This window comes from Stegostoma tigrinum, chromosome 18 (genome assembly GCF_030684315.1).
Source record: "Stegostoma tigrinum isolate sSteTig4 chromosome 18, sSteTig4.hap1, whole genome shotgun sequence".
Taxonomy (NCBI): domain Eukaryota; kingdom Metazoa; phylum Chordata; class Chondrichthyes; order Orectolobiformes; family Stegostomatidae; genus Stegostoma; species Stegostoma tigrinum.
In genome coordinates, this window is record NC_081371.1 from 61274571 (window position 1) to 61295722 (window position 21152).

Here is a 21152-nt window from a genome sequence, read left to right on the forward strand (position 1 = left end):
AATTAATAAATTAATCTGGACAAACTGTGTCACAGAAACACACCACCTCCCAACAGCCAACTTTAATTCCCTTTTGGAGGAAACGTAAAGTGCACAAACCCTTGAATTATTTATGACTGCCTGATGTATAGACTTTTTACAGAACTCCATATCAAAAGCCAATGGCTGGCAGCCACAAGGCACTCACAGGCAAAATAAAATCCCTCCTCTTAAAGCATTACAAGAAACAAAAGATGTCACTGTAAATATTGCTGCTAGTGATATCTGCAGAATAAGATCACAAAGTAAAACCCGTTTCATCAGAACAATGCCTGGGTTTTCATGTTTCATATGTTACAATCATACTGCTCTCCATTTTCCTCCCGGCGAACAGCCATGTGAAACTCAGTTTTGAATAATCTGAGAATTATGGAATCATAAAACCATACACTACAGAACAGGACCCTCAGCCCATCAGGTCAGTACTGACAAAAGTAGAACATAGAATATAGAACATTACAGGACCTTCAGCCCTCGATGTTGCGCTGACCTGTGAAACTAATCTGAAACCCATCTATCCTACACTATTCCACTATCATCCATATGTTTATCCAATGACCATTTAAATGCCCTTAAAGTTGGCGAGTCTATTTATGTTGCAGGCAGGGCATTCCACGCCCTTACTACTCTCTCAGTAAAGACCCTCCCTCTGACATCTGTCCTATATCTATCACTCCTCAATTTAAAGCTATGTCCCCTCATGCTAGCAATCTCCATCCAAGGAAAAAGGCTCTCACTGTCCACCCAATCTAACCCTCTGATCATCTTGTATGTCTCTATTAAGTCACCTCTTAGCCTTCTTCTCTCTAATGAAAACTGCCTCAAGTCCCTCAGCCTTTCTTCATAAGACTTTCCCTCCATACCAGTCAACATCCTGGTAAATCTCCTCTGCACCCTTTCCAAAGCTTCCACATCCTTCCTATAATGCGGCGACTGGAACTGTACGCAATACTCCAAGTGCGGCCGCACCAAAGTTTTGTACAGCTGCAACATGACCTCATGGCTCCAAAACGCAATCCCTCGACCAATAAAACCTAAAACACTGTGTGCCTTCTTAACAACCCTATCAACCTGGGTGGCAATTTTCAGGGATCTATGTATACGGACACCGAGATCCCTCTGCTCGTCCACACTGCCAAGAATCTTACCATTAGCCCAGTACTCTGTATTCCTGTTACTCCTTCCAAAGTGAATCACCTCACACTTTTCCACATTAAACTCCATTTGCCACCTCTCAGCCCAGCTCTGCAGCTTATCTATGTCCCTCCGTAAGCTGCAACATCCATCCGCACTATCTACAACTCCACCGACTTTAGTGTCATCCTCAAATTTACTAACCCATCCTTCTACACCCTCATCCAGGTTATTTATAAAAATGACAACAGCAGTGGCCCCAAAAAACAGGTCCTTGCAGTACACCACTAGTAACTGAACTCCATGATGAACATTTCCCATCAACCAACACCCTCTGTCTTCTTACAGCTATGCAATTTCTGATCCAAATCACTAAACCACCCTCAATCCCATGCCTCTGAATTTTCTGCAATAGCCTACATGGGGAACCTTATTAAATGCTTTTACTGAAATCCATATACACCACATCAACCACTCTACCCTCATCCACCTGTTTGGTCACCTTCTCAAAGAACTCAGTAAGGTTTGTGAGGCACAACCTACCCTACACAAAACCGTGCTGACTATCCCTAATCAATTTATTCTTTTCTAGATGATTATAAATCTTATCTCTGCAACATATATTATTTTCTCTTTCTTGCACTAGGCCCACAGCCTTGACTATTACGATATTTGAAGTGCTCACTCAGGTAGTTGGATACTTTCCTTTATTCCCTTGAATGAAACTTGTCCATAACATATGGGTGTCTTTGGTAAGGGGAATTTGGAAACATTCAATAAACATGACCAAACAGGAGAGGTGTTTATCATCAATGACATGTTGCTTAACCTTAACTCTCACCTTAACCTTGCCACAAATCACGACCTGTCCCTAACCCAAGTTCTATCCCTATCCATAATCTTAACCTTAAACCTAACCTTATCCCAACCATAACACTATTCAAAATCCTTACCCTAACTCTAATCCTAATTCTATCCCTAACATTGACTCTAACATTAATCTTAACCCTCTTCTGAGCCCTAACCCCAATGCAAACCCTATCCTTAACCCTAACCTTAACTCTATGTTGAAACTTAACCCTAACCCTATTCTTAATCATAACACTAACAGCAATGTTATCCCAAACCTTAGCCCTATTCTGAACTCTAATCTGAACGTACTACTAGTGGTTTTTACTTATGACATACTTCAAGCACTTGTGTTGGGCAGTTTACCTTTTCAAAGTGATTCAGTCTAGCTCTGATGGATACTCAGCTTCACCCACTACAAAACAAGGCCTCAAAAGATATAATCAAATTAGTCGGGCATTATTTTGAAGAAATCTATCCAAGATTAACCCATGTCTTCTTAAATGAAAAAGAACATCACCCTTGATAAGGAGCTTCCCCGTCACTGCTTTTCCATTGACTGGATTACATTTTCCTGGTGTATCTCACTCCCCTTACCTGATTAACAGGCTAAGTCCTCCATGAGGATTTCAGGGAGGATTCGAAGCTTGAGACCAATGTTTCAATTATTTCCATCTCTGCTTCTTCAGAAACTGAGGATGTACTTTAGCTGGTCTAGGTAACTTTCCAACTCTCAGTAATGCCCATTTTACCCATAACATCATCTGCTTTTTTGTCGGAGCTGCAACATTAGCCTGAGAAAGCTGCCTCCATGTTTTTATCTCACCATACAGAGTAGGCCATTTCAGACTGAGATGAGGAAAAATATCTTCACTCAGATAGTACTGAACATGTGTAATTCTATACCCCAGCCAGCTTTGGAGGCCAAGTCACTGAATATACTTAAGAATGAAGTCAATAGATTTCTAAAAGATAAACGTGTCAAGGTCTATGGGGAGAAAGTGGCAGCTTAGCATTGAGACAGAGGGTCAGCCATGGACATGTTGAATGGTGGAATAGCCTCAGTGGGCCAAATGGCCATCTCTTGCTTCTGTTTCCATGTTTCAATGATTCCTTGCTAACAGGACAGACACTGTAGAGTGCCTATGCTTGGTTTGTGACAAATGACAACACCTCCCATCACGAACCACTTTCACTCCCACCATTGGACAACATGCTCGCCCTGGGCCTCTTCCAGTATCACAACAATGGCACCCGGAAACTGGAGGAGCAGCGCCTCAAATTCTGCCTTGGAATCCTACAACCCAATGATCTCAAAGTTGACTTTACTAGCTTCAAAATTTCCTACCTCCCCAACTCATCCCATGACCAACCCTCCCTCTCATCTCTGCCTCCTCGACCTGACTGTCTTTTCTCCCACCTACTGGTTCTCCCACCTCATTGATCGATCCCTACCACTGCACTCACCTTTCACCATCCCACCTATCTTCCCCAGCGCTGTCCATCCACTCTATTTATTTCAGACCCCCTTCCCCTCCCCCATTTCTGAAGAAGGGTCCCGACCCAAAATGTCAGCTTTCCTGCTCCTCTGATGCTGCCTGGCCTGCTGTGTTCATCCAGCTCTACACCGTGTTATCTCTGCCTCCAGTATCAGAGATTTTATCTCTCCAAAGGAGTAGCCCTTATTCCTTACTACCATGTGATTGATAACGTCATCTTCAGTTTGAATGACAGTCTAGAGCCCAGATTTACATTTACCAATGAGATGTCTGCCCAAGTCAGATGGAGAAATTAACCATTAACCAAATCTCAGCAATGGATCGCTGAGCTGGAAAGTTCGTTTTCAGACGTTTCATCACCATTCGAGGTAACATCATCAGTGAGCCTCCGACGAAGCGCTGGGGTAATGTCCCACTTTCTATTTATCTGGTTAGGTTTCCTTGGGTTGGTGATGCCATTTCCTGCATTGGTGATGTCATTTCCTGTTCTTTTTCTCAGGGGATAGTAGATGGGCTCCAAATCAATGTGTTTGTTGATGGAGTTCTGGTTGGGATGCCATGCTTCTAGGAATTCTCGTGCATGTCTCTGTTTGGCTTGTCCTAGGATGGATGTGTTGTCCCAATCAAAGTGCTGTCCTTCCTTATCTGTATGTAAGGATACGAGTGATAGTGGGTCATGTCGTTTTGTGGCTAGTTGATGTTCATGTATCCTGGTGGCTAGCTTTCTGCCAGTTTGTCCAATGTAGTGTTTGTCACAGTTCTTGCAAGGTATTTTGTAAATGACGTTCGTTTTGCTCGTTGTCTGTATAGGGTCTTTTAAGTTCATTAGCTGCTGTTTTAGTGTGTTGGTGGGTTTGTGGGCTACCCTGATGCCAAGGGGTCTGAGTAGTCTGGCAGTCATTTCGGAAATGTCTTTGTCGGGGAGAGTGGTTATGGTTTCTGAGCCCATTTTGTCTGTTTGTTTGGGTTTGTTGCTGAGAAATCGGCGGACTGTGTTCATAGGGTACCCATTCTTTTTGAATACGCTGTGTAGGTGATTTTCTTCTGCTCTGCGTAGTTCCTCTGTGCTGCAGTGTGTGGTGGCTCGTTGGAATAATGTTCTAATGCAGCTTCGTTTGTGGGTGTTGGGATGGTTGCTCCTGTAGTTCAGTATTTGGTCCGTATGTGTTGTTTTCCTGTAGACGCTGGTTTGAAGTTCCCCACTGGCTGTTCGCTCTACTGTGACATCTAGGAATGGCAGTTTGTTGCTGTTTTCCTCCTCTTTTGTGAATGTTTTGCCAGTAACATTCAAGACCATCAATAATACCCTTTACTGGCATAACATTCACAAAAGAGGAGGAAAACAACACCAAACTGCCATTCCTAGATGTCGCAGTAGAGCGAACAGTCAATGGGGAACTTCAAACCAGCGTCTACAGGAAAACAACACATACGGACCCAATACTGAACTACAGGAGCAACCATCCCAACACCCACAAACGAAGCTGCATTAGAACATTATTCCAACGAGCCACCACACACTGCAGCACAGAGGAACTACGCAGAGCAGAAGAAAATCACCTATACAGCGTATTCAAAAAGAATGGGTACCCTATGAACACAGTCCGCCGATTCCTCAGCAATAAACCCAAACAAACAGACAAAACGGGCTCAGAAACCATAACCACTCTCCCCTACATCAAAGACATTTCCGAAATGACTGCCAGACTACTCGGACCCCTTGGTGTCATGGTAGCCCACAAACCCACCAACACTCTAAAACAGCAGCTAATGAACTTAAAAGACCCTATACAGACAGCGAGCAAAACGAACGTCATTTACAAAATACCTTGCAAGAACTGTGACAAACACTACATTGGACAAACTGGCAGAAAGCTAGCCACCAGGATACATGAACATCAACGAGCCACAAAACGACATGACCCACTATCACTCATATCCTTACATACAGATGAGGAAGGACACCACTTTGATTGGGACAACACATCCATCCTAAGACAAATCAAACAGAGACACGCATGAGAATTCCTAGAAGCATGGCATTCCAACCGGAACTCCATCAACAAACAGATTGGCTCCAAATCAATCTACCATCCTCTGAGGAAAAGAACAGGAAATGACATCACCAACACAGGAAATGACATCACCAACCCAAGGAAACCTAAATGGATAAATAGAAAGCGGGACATAACACCAGCGCTTCACCGGAGGCTCACTGATGATGTTACCTAGAATGGTGACAAAACATCTGGGGACAAACCTTACAGCTCAGTGAACCAGCTCACATCTCGAGCACAATAAAGACCCACTCTCTTGTGGACTGAGAGGAGGAGACTGCTGTCTTGGAGGTGAAAGGAGGACGTCGGGTTGGCTGTGCACCCTTGCGACCAGTGGATCTTAATGCTGGCTTCGGCCTAACGCTGGTTCAGGGGAGCAGCCAACCTGCAACGATGGCTGCGGCAAGTGCTCGTGCCCCAGGTCAGGGGGTCCGGAACACCATCCGTGTTTCCGTAAAGAAGGTGGATGAAGGTGCACCTGTGGACCGCACCTTCTTCGTGAAGAGGGTCCTGTTGGACTGTTGTGGGTTCGCTGCTGCGGACATTTACTGCCTGCAGGATTTCCCTGGAGGAGGTTTTTACGATGTGACCTTCCGGAGTGCCAAGCTTTGCGAGCGCTTCCTGGAGGTTTTCAAGGAGAAAGGAGGTGAGGGCCCCCTCTCTGTATTGACCGCTGTCCCACTGTTTGTGATGCCAGCACAGAGGAGCCGTATGGTGACTGTACACATGTACAACCCGCATGTGCCAGCAGTTGATGTCCTGACCTTCCTCGGAAGGTATGTGAAGGTGGAAGGGGACCTAACTGACATCGTGGACCCCTTTGGCATCTGGACGAGTAAGAGGCAGGTCAAGGTGACGCTGAGGATGGGCGCAGACGGGAATGTCGCACACCCACCGTCCAGCTTCGCGATCGGCGGGAGCAGGGGCTACCTGACCTATGCAGGGCAACCTAAAGTCTGCCATGCCTGTGGTAGGTCAGGTCACATGGCGGCCGACTGCAAAGCCACCATCTGCAGGAACTGCAGGGAGGAGGGACACCTTGCAAAGGATTGCCCACGAGAGAGAAGCTGCAACCTTTGCGGGGAAGCGGGCCACCTCTATAGGGCATGCCCGCAGCGGGGTACCACCTACGCCCAGGTCGCCGGCAGGGGAAATGCGGGGCCAGCCCCTCCGGAGGAGAGGAAGGCACCAGGGCCCAGCAAGGACCCCACTAATGTGCAGGAGGGCCAGGCCGTGCAGGAGGGCCCAGCCCTGCAGGATGGGCCCGAGGCCAGCAAAGCACCCCTGCAGGCTCCAATCCCCCCCGACAACCCGGAGCCAATGGAGGCGGCGACAGGCGACCCAGGGGAGTGGACTACAGTCCAGAAAGCGAGGAGGAAGGTGCGTCGACGGGCCCAGGAACCGCAACAATCAGGAGGGAAGAGACAGCTACAGGGGGGCTATAAGAGCTCCTCTGACGAGGAGGATTCGGAGAGGGCCCACCCGAAGCAGAAGTTAAAGGTCTCGAGGGGGAAGGAAAGCAGCACCCCGCTTCCAGGTGACGGGAGGCGTCCTGAGGCTCACTCCGACACCCAGTCAAGTGCCGCTGGAGCACTGGAGGGCCCCCCGGAACTTCCAGGCGGGAAGGAGGAAACAGCACGTCCCCAGCCTGATCCGGAGCCGGACCCTCCTGCCTCCGCACCCCTGACGGGGGGATGCCACCCGGAAGGCAGCACAGACGGTTTCCTGAGCCCAGAGAGCGTCCAGCAGTTAGCCCGGGCAATGGGCATGAAGGGACAGATGGAGGGGCTGGACCTTGGACTTGGGGAGGGTACTGCGGTCACTGCCCACAATGGGGGTACGAATTGCGAGCATTAATGTGCGCAGCGTCAAGTCAACCGCGAGATGTGTGTCCACGTTGGCCTACCTGACCACCATCAAGGCGGACCTCCTGTTTCTGCAGGAGTGCGGGATACCGCACCGCAGCAGGTACGGGAAATGGTCCGGCGCCTGGACCTGTGGGCCTTCGATCTGGTCGGGGGGTAACGGCTGTCGCTCCTCGGGCCTGGCTATTCTGCTGCGGGGGCACAACTTCACCATCTCTCAAGTTCAGGAGGTGGTGGGGGGGGGCGCCTCCTAGTGGCTGACATCACCTACAGGAATGCTCCCCTGAGGCTGATCAACGTGTACGCCCCAGCGGTACGGAGTGAGCGGTTGGCCGTCCTGCAGCGGCTTCCACCCCTGCTGGCTACGTCCAGGCCGGTCATCCTAGGCGGAGACTTCAACTGCATCATTGATGCAGATGGAAGATCCAGCGTGGGGACAGCGGGTGGGGGGATTCAACTGGACATCACGTCCAGATTCCTGATGGGCACGGTGAAGGACGCCAAGCTGCTCGACGTCTTCAGCACCCCTGCAGACGGAGCGCAGCAGAGGTACACCTGGTCGCGGCCAGACGGGTCTATCCGCTCAAGGATAGACTTCCTGTTTGTGTCACGGACGTTCTCGGTCAGATCCACTGGTGTCGAGCCGGTGTTCTTCTCTGATCACTGCCTCCTGTTGGCCGACTGTCACTTACAGGACGACCAGCAGGCCGGCAAGGGGACGTGGAAGCTCAACACGACTCTGTTGACCCCAGAGAACGTCGAGGAGCTTAAGAGGGAGTACACCGGTTGGAGGACCGTGAAACCCCTCTTTGAGTCTCCAGGCGACTGGTGGGAGACGGTGAAGGAGAACATCAAGAGGTTCTTTGTCCTCAAGGGTGTTCAGAAGGCAAGAGAGAGGCGGGGAAAGCTGTCGCGACTCCAGAAAAGGGTGCAGAACCTGCTCCTTCTGCAGTTGATGGGGGTCGATGTCACGGAGGACCTCCGCGAGGTGAGGGGCCAGCAAGCCTCGCTCTTCGCCGCGGAGGCCTCCAGGATAATCTTCCGGTCCAGGGTCCGCTCTGTGGAGCAGGACGAGACGTGCTCGCGTTTCTTCTTTCAGAAGGTGCACAAAGAGAGCTCTGTGCTTAGCCGGCTGAAGGAGGACGACGGCTCGGTGACGTCGTCTCGGCCCGACGTTTTGAGGATCAGCAGATCCTTCTATGCCGGACTGTATGACACGAAGCCCACGGACAGCACGACCTCCGAGTCGTTCCTGTCGTCTATCACGGAGGTCTTAGATGACGGCACGAGGGAGTGGCTGGACCGGCCGATATCCCTGGACGAGCTGGCCAGAGCCCTGAAGTCCTTGCAGAGGAATAGGACTCCCGGAAGTGATGGCTTACCGATCGAGCTGTATTCTGCTCTGTGGGGCCTGGTCGGCCAGGACCTGCTGGAGATGTACGATAGTGCGCTTCGGGCAGGGGAAATGTGCAAGTCCATGAGGAAGGGCATCATCACCCTCATTTACAAGAGGAAGGGGGAGAGGGAAGAAATTAAGAATTGGCGTCCCATTTCACTTTTGAACGTGGACTACAAAATCCTGGCCAAGGTCATTGCCAACCGGGTCAGGTCTGTCCTGGAGTCGGTGATTCACCCTGACCAAACCTGTGCTGTGCCGGGCAGGAAGATCGCTGAGAGCCTCGCGCTCATCAGGGATACGATCGCCTACGTACAGGACAGGCGGGTGGACACCTGCCTCGTCAGCCTGGACCAGGAGAAGGCCTTCGACAGGGTCTCTCATGCTTACATGAGGGACGTCCTCTCCAAATTGGGGTTTGGGGAGGGCATCCGCAATTGGATCCGGCTGCTCTACGCCAACATCGTTAGCGCAGTCTCGATCAACGGGTGGGAATCAGACAGTTTTCCTGTTAGATCTGGAGTCAGGCAGGGCTGCCCGCTCTCTCCTGCCTTGTTCGTGTGCTGTGTGGAGCCCTTCGCCGCCTCCATCAGGAAGGACGTGAGCCTGAAGGGCGTGACTATCCCAGGCAGCGGAGGCCTTCAGGTCAAGACCTCCCTGTACATGGACGATGTCGCCGTCTTCTGCACCGATCGTCGGTCGGTGAGTAGGCTGTTGGACATCTGCGGCCAGTTTGAACTGGCCTCGGGTGCCAAAGTCAGTAGGGGTAAGAGCGAGGTCATGTTCTTCGGGAACTGGGACGACCGCTCCTTCATCCCCTTCACCGTCAGGACAGACTACCTGAAGGTGCTGGGTGTTTGGTTTGGTGGAGCTGGGGCATGCACTAAGACTTGGGAGGAGCGTATCTCCAAATTTAAGCAGAAGCTGGGCAGGTGGACGCTCCGGTCCCTCTCCATCGCAGGTAAGAACCTGGTTGTCAGGTGCGAGGGGCTTTCGGTACTGTTGTATGTGGCGCAGGCCTGGCCTATTACCTGGACCTGCGCCGCTGCGGTCACCCGGGCCATCTTCCACTTCATTTGGGGGTCGAGGATGGACCGGGTCCGCAGAGATACCATGTACAAAGACCTGGGAAATGGGGGAAAGGGCGTACCGAACGCCACCCTCGCCCTGACGGCTACCTTTGTGTGTGGCTGCATCAAGCTGTGCGTAGATCCTCAGTACGCAAACACCAAGTGTCACTACTTACTGAGGTTCTACCTGTCCCCGGTGTTGCGAAGGATGGGCCTGGCCTCGTTGCCGTGGAACGCTTCGAGTAGTTGGACCGTTCCGTACCACCTGTCCTTCGTGGAGAAATTTTTGAAAGGAAACACCTTTGACCACAAGGCCGTCAGGCAGTGGTCAGCACGTAGTATCCTCGAGACCCTTCGGGAAAAGGAGAGGGTGGATCCCGTCGTGTGGTTCCCCATGCAGACTGCCAAAGTCGTTTGGCAGAATGCCTCATCGCCAGAACTTTCAAACAAGCACAAGGACATTGCTTGGCTGGCGGTGAGAGGGGCTCTGCCAGTGAGATCCTTTATGCATGCCCGGAATCTCTGCACCACCGCACGCTGCCCTCGAGGTGGCTGCGGGGGGGACGAGACTGTTGATCACCTCCTTCTGGAGTGTGCCTATGCGCAGGAGGTCTGGAGGGGGATGCAGTGGTATTTGTCGAGGTTCGTCCCGAGCAGCTCCGTGACGCGGGACTCCGTGCTCTACGGGCTGTTTCCGGGGACGCACACCGAGACCAACGTCAACTGCGCCTGGAGGACCATCAATGCGGTGAAAGACGCTCTTTGGTCTGCCCGCAACTTGCTGGTCTGCCAGCTGAAAGAACTGCCCCCGACCGAGTGTTGCAGACTGGCGCACTCCAAGGTCCAGGGCTACGTGCTGAGGGACGCGCTAAAGCTTGGGGCAGCCGCCGCCAAGGCGCGGTGGGGAAAGACCACCGTATGAGCCCCCTCGTCCAGAAAAGGGAAAAGAATCCTATCTGGTAACTGGGCCCAGCTGGCGCCTTCCCCAACTGGGCAGGGGGCCAACTGGGACTGTGCGGGAAGACGACTGCCGGGGCGGTTTCTTTGCTTTGTTTTTTTTTTCTCTGTTTTGTTTTTTTTTCCCTTTAGTTGGTGTACGTACCCCCTGGGTAACCCGGAGTGGCTTGCATGACTGGGTAGGTGTATAAATGTTTTATTTTTTGTACATTCTATGAATAAAGTATATTTTTTCAAATAAAAAAAAAGTGACGAAACGTCTGAAAACTAACCTTCCAGCTCAGCGAGCAAACTCACATCCAGAACCTCAACTTGAGCTACAAATCTTCTCAAAGCTCGCTAAATCTCAGCAATGTTTAAAGGGCAATGCTGAGGAAATGAGTGGGAAATGTGTCAAATTTCATCTCGTTTCTCCCAGAGAGAGAGAAAGCTATGCATAATTTTTGTTACATTGAAAGATGTTGTGACAAGATTACATACGGTTTCAGTGTTGTAGTTACTGCTATCGAGTGGATTAACATGGCCCCAGGCCACTCAGCACATTGGCACATTGCCGACTCTAACAAAGGTTTATTCTATGATTCCCATTCTTCCACCCTTTCCCTAGATCCCTGCCAGCTTTCCCTGTTGAAGCATTTATTGAAACTGCCTTTTGAAAGTTACGATGGAATTGCTTCTGCTGCCTGTTTGGGCTTTCAAATCACAACAAAACCAAACTCTTGGCTCCCACTCCACTCAAGCTCATTAACAAATGTGCCAATTACTTTAAATCTGTCTTTTGTACTCTTTCAGACAATGAACGGCCACATCCCAGGTGACATCCCAGGTAACATCCTCTGAGCTCTCTGCATTGCCCGCGATCCTTTCGAAAACATGACGCCCAGAAATGAACGTAATTCTCCAATGGAGGACTCACCAACAATTTCTAACAGTGTAATGCAACCTCCTTGCATTTGCATGCTTTTAATGAATCCAAATTACTAGCTTCATTGATTATCCTCTATTTAGACATGATCTTTCCCCGAGGATCTTGGAGTGTGGTGGTAATCCTCTTAGCTCTGTGCTAGATGGTATTGGCTCATGTCTAAGCCACCCTGAGGCTATATCATAACATAATAGATCTACAAGATGTTGAAGGGCACAGACAGGGTGAATGGGAAGCAGCTGCTCCCCTTAGTCGAAGGGTCAATAACAAGAAGTTATAATTTTAAAGTGAAAGGCTGGAGGCTTAGAGGGGATTTGAGAAAAAGCATTTTCACACAGAGGATGGTGAGGGTCTAGAATTCACTGCCAGTTAGGGAAATCTCACAACCTTTAAGATACTTGGACCAGGACCTGAAACTGTGATAACATTCAGAATTATGGGCCAAGTGCTGGAGAGTGGGACCAGTGTAGATATAAAGTAGTTTTCGTTTGAGAAGGCTTGATGGGCTGAAGGGCCTCATCTGTACCACATGGTTCTATGAATCCATATCTGAACAGGATGACTTCCAAACAATAAGATTTCCCCCTTCCTCAGTTCCCTGTCACACAACCACCCACACCTTTTAATAAGCCGTCCTTCTAGTTGAAATGAAATGTGAGGCTGGATGAACACAGCAGGCCCAGCAGTATCTCAGGAGCACAAAAGCTGACGTTTTGGGCCTAGACCCTTCATCAGAGAGGGGGATGGGGTGAGGGTTCTGGAATAAATAGGGAGAGAGGGGGAGGCAGACCGAAGATGGAGAGAAGAAGATAGGTGGAGAGGAGAGTATCGGTGGGGAGGTAGGGAGGGGATAGGTCAGTCCAGGGAAGACGGACAGGTCAAGGAGGTGGGATGAGGTTAGTAGGTAGATGGGGGTGCGGCTTGGGGTGGGAGGAAGGGATGCGTGAGAGGAAGAACAGGTTAGGGAGGCAGAGACAGGTTGGACTGGTTTTGGGATGCAGTGAGTGGAGTGGAAGAGCGGGGCTGGTTGTGTGGTGCAGTGGGGGCAGGGGACGAACTGGGCTGGTTTTGGGATGCGGTGGGGGAAGGGGAGATTTTGAAACTGGTGAAGTCCACATTGATACCATTGGGCTGCAGGGTTCCCAAGCGGAATATGAGTTGCTGTTCCTGCAACCTTCGGGTGGCATCATTGTGGCACTGCAGGAGGCCCATGATGGACATGTCATCTAAAGAATGGGAGGGGGAGTGGAAATGGTTTGTGACTGGGAGGTGCAGTTGTTTATTGTGAACCGAGCGGAGGTGTTCTGCAAAGCGGTCCCCAACCCTCCGCTTGGTTTCCCTAATGTAAAGGGAGCCACGCCGGGTACAATGGATACAGTATACCACATTGGCAGATGTGCAGGTGAACCTCTGCTTAATATGGAAAGTCATCTTGGGGCCTGGGATAGGGGTGAGGGAGGAGGTGTGGGGGCAAGTGTAGCATTTCCTGTGGTTGCAGGGGAAGGTACCGGGTGTGGTAGGGTTGGAGGGCAGTGTGGAGTGAACAAGGGAGTCACGGAGAGAGTGGTCTCTCCGGAAAGCAGACAGGGGTGGGGATGGAAAAATGTCTTGGGTGGTGGGGTCGGATTGTAGATGGCGGAAGTGTCGGAGGATGATGCTTTGTATCCGGAGGTTGGTGGGGTGGTATGTGAGAACGAGGGGGATCCTCTTTGGGCGGTTGAGGCGGGGGCGGGGTGTGAGGGATGTGTTGCGGAAAATGCGGGAGATGCGGTCAAGGGCTTTCTCGACCACTGTGGGGGGAAAGTTGCGGTCCTTGAAGAACTTAGACATCTGGGATGTGCGGGAGTGGAATGCCTCATCGTGGGAGCAGATGCGGCGGAGGCGGAGGAATTGGGAATAGGGGATGGAATTTTTGCAGGAGGGCGGGTGGGAGGAGGTGTATTCTAGCTAGCTGTGGGAGTCGGTGGGCTTAAAATGGACATCAGTTACAAGCTGGTTGCCTGAGATGGAGACTGAGAGGTCCAGGAAGGTGAGGGATGTGCTGGAGATGGCCCAGGTGAACTGAAGGTTGGGGTGGAAGGTGTTGGTGAAGTGGATGAACTGTTTGAGCTCCTCTGGGGAGCAAGAGGCGGCGCCGATACAGTCATCAATGTAATGGAGGAAGAGGTGGGGTTTGGGGCCTGTGTAGGTGCGGAAGAGGGACTGTTCCACGTAACCTACAAAGAGGCAGGCATAGCTGGGGCCCATGCGGGTGCCCATGGCCACCCCCTTAGTCTGTAGGAAGTGGGAGGAATCGAAAGAGAAGTGGTTGAGGGTGAGGACGAGTTCGGCTAGGCGGATGAGGGTGTCGGTGGAGGGGGACTGGTCGGGCCTGCGGGACAGGAAGAAGCGGAGGGCCTTGAGGCCATCTGCATGCGGAATACAGGTGTATAGGGACTGGACGATGCTACACTTGCCCCCACACCTCCTCCCTCACCCCTATCCCAGGCCCCAAGATGACTTTCCACATTAAGCAGAGGTTCACCTGCACATCTGCCAATGTGGTATACTGCATCCACTGTACCCGGTGTGGCTTCCTCTACATTGGGGAAACCAAGCGGAGGCTTGGGGACCGCTTTGCAGAACACCTCTGCTCGGTTCGCAATAAACAACTGCACCTCCCAGTCGCAAACCATTTCCACTCCCCCTCCCATTCTTTAGATGACATGTCCATCATGGGCCTCCTGCAGTGCCACAATGATGCCACCCGAAGGTTGCAGGAACAGCAACTCATATTCCGCTTGGGAACCCTGCAGCCTAATGGTATCAATGTGGACTTCACCAGTTTCAAAATCTCCCCTTCCCCCACCGCATCCCAAAACCAGCCCAGTTCGTCCCCTCCACCCACTGCATCCCAAAACCAGTCCAACCTGTCTCTGCCTCCCTAACCGGTTCTTCCTCTCACCCATCCCTTCCTCCCACCCCAAGCCACACCTCCATTTCCTACCTATTAACCTCATCCCACCTCCTTGACCTGTCCGTCTTCCCTGGACTGACCTATCCCCTCCCTACCTCCCCACCGATACTCTCCTCTCCACCTATCTTCTTCTCTCCATCTTCGGTCTGCCTCCCCCTCTCTCCCTATTTATTCCAGAACCCTCACCCCATCCCCCTCTCTGATGAAGGGTCTGGGCCCGAAACGCCAGCTTTTGTGCTCCTGAGATGCTGCTTGGCCTGCTTGTGTTCATCCAGCCTCACATTTCGTTATCTTGGATTCTCCAGCATCTGCAGTTCCAATCATCACTTCTAGTTGAAATGGTCTCTTCTGAGATTCTAGCTATGATGCATCCTGTGGAACAGACCATATTAAATATTCTCTCACTGTTTTTTCTGTTTGGAATAAAAGGCATATGACTGAAAAAAGCACAGTCTGATCTGCTTTCCACATAGGCCCTACTTGAATGTCACAGCACGTGACTCAAATGATTTTGCTCTCCTCACAGTGCAACCCAGCACAAGTGAATTTGAAAGCATTGATAAATATTCAAATGTTATTTGGAAATGCTACTCATGACTTTCTAATTGTTGCAGGGGATGATTGAGTTTATGCAAATGTGCAGCAAGAATAATAAATATGCCCAGATACAGGTAAGATGCTCTGAATATTTCATTTGATGCTGTACAGTGTGTTCATGCATCACAGCCAAAATATACACAAGAAAGGGTATCTCAAATGTTCACAGTTTAGTTATGTGGAAACACAGCAGTGACTGAATAACCAGGCCAGAATTAAGTGAAGGCCCAAGAAAGATACAGTGGAAACAGACTATTACCAGTGAGAGTGACCAGTGAGACACTGGTTACGATGGGTAGTTAAAATGAGGCATGGATGAAGAAGAAGATCAAGAAGTTCTGAGGAAGGGTCACGGAACCAGAAATGTTAACTCTGTTTTCTCCTTCACAGATGCTGCCAGACCTGCTTGGCTTTTCCAGCAACTTCCAGCAAATGTTTTAGGCCATGGATCAAGAAGACAACTGGAGTCAGGCAATTGATGGGAGTTGCAAAAAATGATATTAATGGTGGAGATAACAGAATGATTTTATAAGCTGATTGGGAAACTCTATTACATAAAAAAATCTGTAAAATGGCAAGTGCAATAAAGATAATCTTTTACGTCAAAAGATAATTAATCAATTCAGCATTTGAACAGAGTTATGGTTTCAATGTCTCAATTTTAATACCTGTCTTCCAAACCTTCTATCCCTTGCTCCCTCTCCATTTCTGTGATTTCCTCCAGCCCCGTAAGTCATCAAAATATCTGATTCTTTCTAAGTCTACCATCTTGACTTTCCCCAATTTTCTTCACTCGACCTTATACTGTGCCTTCAGCAGCATCGACCCCAAATCCTCCCAGAAAGCTCTCTGCATCTTTAATTCTTGAATCCCTAATTCTCTCTTTTCCCTAAAGAATCCTGCAGATTCCTTGTTGGACTAAATCCTGTCCGACAATCTCATTTTTATGCTCGGCTGGTAAAATGTATTTGATAATCTGTGAAACAACTGAAATGTTTTTGTACATTGATAAAACAATAGAAAAACAAGTTTTGTTACACAGATCCTTCTCCAACCTTCTCTGGAGGTCCCCTTTTCTCTTTTTTCTCTCCCTTTCCTTTCTCTGCAAGTTTTTTTTCAACGTCAGACTTGGACTTTCCTGGAGAGGAATGGAGGAGCTGGTGAGCCCAGAGGTGAATCCCAGAGCAGAGGCTGGCATGAGGAAGAAGTCCCAGCACAGACCATGATGTGGGAATTTGAGTCCTGGAGCAGAGGGAGGTGTGGGGAAGTGAGTCCTGGAGTGGACGTTCCAACAGAGAAGTAAGCCTGGAAGGGGAGGCCGGTGCAGAGAAGTGAGTCTTGGAGCAGACGCCAGTGCGGGGAAGTGAGGCCTAGATTGGAGGCTGGGGAGGGGAATCGAGTCCTGGAGTAGAGGCTGGCAGGGGGAAGTAAGTCCTTAAGCAGTGGGCAGCACGGAGAGAGTGAGTCCCGGGCGGAGGTTGGTGCAGGGGGAGGGAGTCCCGGGTGGAGGCCTACAGCACATGGACTGCAGCAGTTCAAGAAGGCAGATTACCACCACATTCTCAAGGGGCAACTAGGAATGGGCAACAAATGTTGCCTCAGGCAATGATGCCCACATCCTGTGATTGAAAATAAACACATGCGAGGGGGCTACCTTTACAGGATAGTACCATAGCATTGACCTCAAACCTAACTTGTGGGGAACACATGCCGGCAACTCCTGCACTGCCTCAGTGTCAGAAGGGACAAGGTTTTGTGATTTTTGAGATGCTATTAAAGAGTGGGAAACTCACTCACAGGGCAACTACATCAATGTGGTTCTGAAAAATAAGCCCCTACTGGTCCTCCATGTCAATCTGTTAGTGGGGCTCTTGTGTGGTTTGTGATGAGTTGTACAGGAGTTGTTGGCTAGCTAAATCGATATTTAATGTGGGATGTGTGTCTGAAATTGGTGCAAAGCTTTGTTAATTGGGGAAAAGTTATGCTTATGAGACTCAACTTTATTATCTCCAAATACTAGCAGAGTGAAGAATCAGCTTATGCCATTGGTAAAACTAATCAGATAATGACAAGCGACGTTCTGAATAAACTGTCCCAGTCCAAGTCACTCGACAAAGAGAATTTATAATAGACATTACAATATTCTGCTAGTAGACATTTTTTTGGTTATTTTTAAGAGGAAACAAGGACTGGCGAATGGGATCTTTACCTCGTAAGGCCCTTTCCCTGCGTCGATGTAATCCGATGTCTGCTCATCATCATTGCGCTCAGTCAGACCCCTTGGAAAGTGACTGTCAGTAAGTGAAGCCCTCAATATAAAACAGCTCAGTAAAAGGATACCTTACTCCTCCAGCCCTATCCATGTTCTTATTGCACAGAGCATGACCATCAAGAATCCTCTGGTTGGATTAAAGATTTTCTGGTATAAGCTCATCAAGCACTCACTGTCCAGATAGGACACTTGTCCTTTCCTGTACCTGGTGTCCCAGTGTTATAAATCTTGTTAGAGTGACAGAGATAGTTCAGTGTGAATACTGTTGAAGGTAAATACAGATGTACGTGGTGAACCTGAGAACTGGGCTGCAGGTGGATAAACAAAGAGACTAGCTGGGTGGTAAAATAAGAATAACATGCTGATATGTACAATGCTCTAACTTTGACACTGGACGTCGTGTGCTGTAAAGACTTGGAGAGGTAGGAATAGGATCGCTGTCAGTAAGAATTGTAGGAAGATCTGCATTCCGTATATTAGCATGTAAACAATCAGAATAATTACTCTAAACTGGCGACAGGCATGTGCTAGTGATGTCATGTCGCTGTGACATGCTCTCCTTCAGCAGGATGTGTTTGGACATGTGTGCTAATCCCACATTGGAACTGAGCCTCTTGTACCCCGTGGCACAGACACACATAGACATTTATAACACAGAAGGCCAGTTCACCCATGTGTCCCACTGATCTAATTACACCAGCCTGACTTCCCAACTCTTGACCCGTAGTCCTTGTAGCTATAGCAATGCAGGTGAATGCCTGAATGCTACTTAAATATTATGAGAGTTTCTGAGCCAACCCAATCTCTCAGCCAGCAAGTTCCAGAGACCCATCACCCTCAGCGAAAAAAATATTCCCCTCGGCTCTCTTCTTAGCCCCCTCCTTCTCAATTTAAGTCTGTGCTCCTGGCTAGTATCCCATTGATAAAAAGAAAAAAAAAGCTTGCTATCTACCCTATCACCCAGAACGCCTTAACTCTACCAAGTGAAGAAAATTTGTTTCAAAACTAAAATATGATGATATTCTATGGAAGGTTTTTAAGCTTTACTTACTGTGTTAAGTTACATCAATATCCAGTCACGAGAGAGAAACAGCCAGTAATTATTGGTCTATTCTCCTGTGACATTGCACTGTGCTGATGTTGATGCAGCTCTGCTGATTGTTTCTGGGATCTTTCTATGCATGCTGTTTCTTTGGACCCTGGCATTACTACTGTCAAATCCTGCGGTACTCTGCTGACACATTGCCTGCTTCTTTCTCACCTTTCCTGCTCCCCTCGACGTCTCTGATCGCTGTGCGCAGAACCCTGGGGTGAGTTGCCCATGTAGCTGGGCAGCTTAGAGGGAAGAGTGTCCACAGATAAGTCAGGCAGCATGCTGTGAGCTGCACAGGTTCTGACTTTCTCATCGAACACTTGACCCCTGAGGTCACCATTACTGTTTCCAAGGTCATTCACCTTGATTGCTATGGACAGGGAGAGTATTCCCTGGCCCTCTGCAATATTTATTCCCCAAACAACATCACTTGAACAGATCAATATCTGGTCAATATCATATTGCTGTTAGTGAGAATCTGCGGGGAACAAATTGGCTGTCAGATTTCCTACATTACAATGGTGACCACACTTCAAAGGAATTGGCTGTAAACTGCTTTGGGTTATGTTGAGGTTGTGAAAGGAGTTGGAGAAATTGACATCTTTCCTGTCCTTTCTTTCCGCAGAGCCTCCACCAATTTCTCAAGGGCTCTAAGGATGTTTGATAAATCCCAGCCTTTGTCAGCAACACCCACACACTAAATGTGGGCAATGCAAGAAAGAAGGTGGCACTGTGATTTTGCTTTAACTCTCCTGATCTGGAGCCCTGTTTGCCCTGAGCCTACAATCCAGAATCGTGAAAAGAGAATTAATTCCGCTTTCAAGTGTGAGGCATTCTGTCCTGGAGCTGCAAGAGTGTAAATTTTTTGTTTTATTTGAATGTTGCAGTATTTCAGGACCAGATGATCAACTGCCTCAGACCCGAGGGGGAAATAAAGAAGATGATTTCTTTTGAAAGATGCGTGGGTGAGATCACAATTGCCTTGCAAATGAGAGTTTGCGTGACAAGGAAATTCAATCAGACAGCTCTCTTTGAAGAGAAGCTCTCCACCCAAGGTTTTCTGGGATAGAAACATCATCTCAATTCTTTTCTTTGTCCTCGTACAATAACATCAAAGACTTTTCAGGGAAAATAAAATGGCATGATGCTTCCACAGTTTTACCCATTACATATTTTCAAAATAATAGTCCAATTTTCACCAATTTGATTTTCTATATGAGCAGGAGACAGGGTCTCTGAGGGCTAGTAGTTTGCTGAAACTCTGAACAGTGTTACACCATCAAACCTGTCACCAAAATATCCAGTTCGTGAACTGTGCATTTGGCACACACCATTATAATTGTCAAAGCACCAGGAAGAAACAGCTATTAAATGCTATATAAAGGTAAATGATTAGCTTTACACAGGTTGCTGCAGGTCGTCAATCCAGAAGAATGAGGGACAATCTTATGGAAACCTATAGAATTTGAACAGAAGGATGTTCCCAAGGACCACGGAGCCCAGAACCTGGGGGTCACAGTCTAAGGATATTGGATAGGCCACTGAAGAGAAATTTTTTCACCTGGAGTGTTGGGGGCCTGTGGCATTCTCTGCTGCAGAAAGAGGTTGAGTCGAACACTTTGATATTTTCAAGGAGGAGTTAGTCATAGTTCTTTGGGCTAAACTATCAAAGGTTATGGGGAGAAAGCAGGAACAGGGTGCTGAGTTGGACGGTCAATGAGGACAGGACAGAGGCTGAATGGCCTACTCTTGCTCCTATTTTCTGTGTTTCTATCACTGTGAAGTCATGAGTTGCAAACCTGCTCCAAGACATTGCTGGGCCTCATGGCTGACCTTCCTGACGGTCTGTCTCTTTTCCTCTTCTTTCCAGTCACTTCTCTCCAGGCCTTACTGTGGCCCACTCCCAACATCACCCAGTCAGTTCCCCCTGTTCCAAACTTCTTACCCTCCTTCCCCTAGCCTCGTCAACGGGGCCTGTGAGAATAAAGAGAGGCTGTTATAAATTCCACTTCTCGGAAAAGAATTTGTTCACATTGTGGGTCAGATTTCTGGTAAAAACAACAGCCATGTCTCGGTAAATGACCATGGAACCAGGTTATCTGACAAAAACATATGTTCAAAACCAAAGGTATACAAGTTAATTAAATAGATCCTAACATCCCTCTGGATGGCTCATGGTACAAGCAGTTTAGTTTGACAGTTTGAGTGAAGGAAACATACGTTTTTCAGCAGAATTTGATGAAATTCTGCATGGTTGCAAGAAGACTGAAAACTCTTGTCAACTGAATGATCCTATTCGATAAGTTGAATTTCTAGTGAGGGAGAGACTCAGAGACAGAATTCCACAGATAAGGAGTACGAGGCCCAGGTGTATTCTGACCCAAGTGGTTGACATTTAAAATGCTAGGGATACCTGTTTTGAACGGAAACTTTGCAATCTTTG

The 21152-nt window shown here is 48.8% G+C and overlaps 1 protein-coding gene and 1 long non-coding RNA gene across 4 annotated transcripts in view; one reads left to right on the plus strand and one right to left on the minus strand.

Moving 5' to 3' along the window:
* syt1a (synaptotagmin Ia) overlaps positions 1 to 21152 on the minus strand; it is a 512169-nt gene that overhangs the window by 135958 nt on the left and 355059 nt on the right. The gene's annotated exons all lie outside the window — the stretch shown is intronic.
* Positions 10929 to 15816, plus strand: LOC132210702 (uncharacterized). Its single transcript, XR_009446866.1, has 3 exons — positions 10929 to 11045; positions 11659 to 11797; positions 15735 to 15816. It is a non-coding gene; the product is annotated as an uncharacterized LOC132210702 (long non-coding RNA).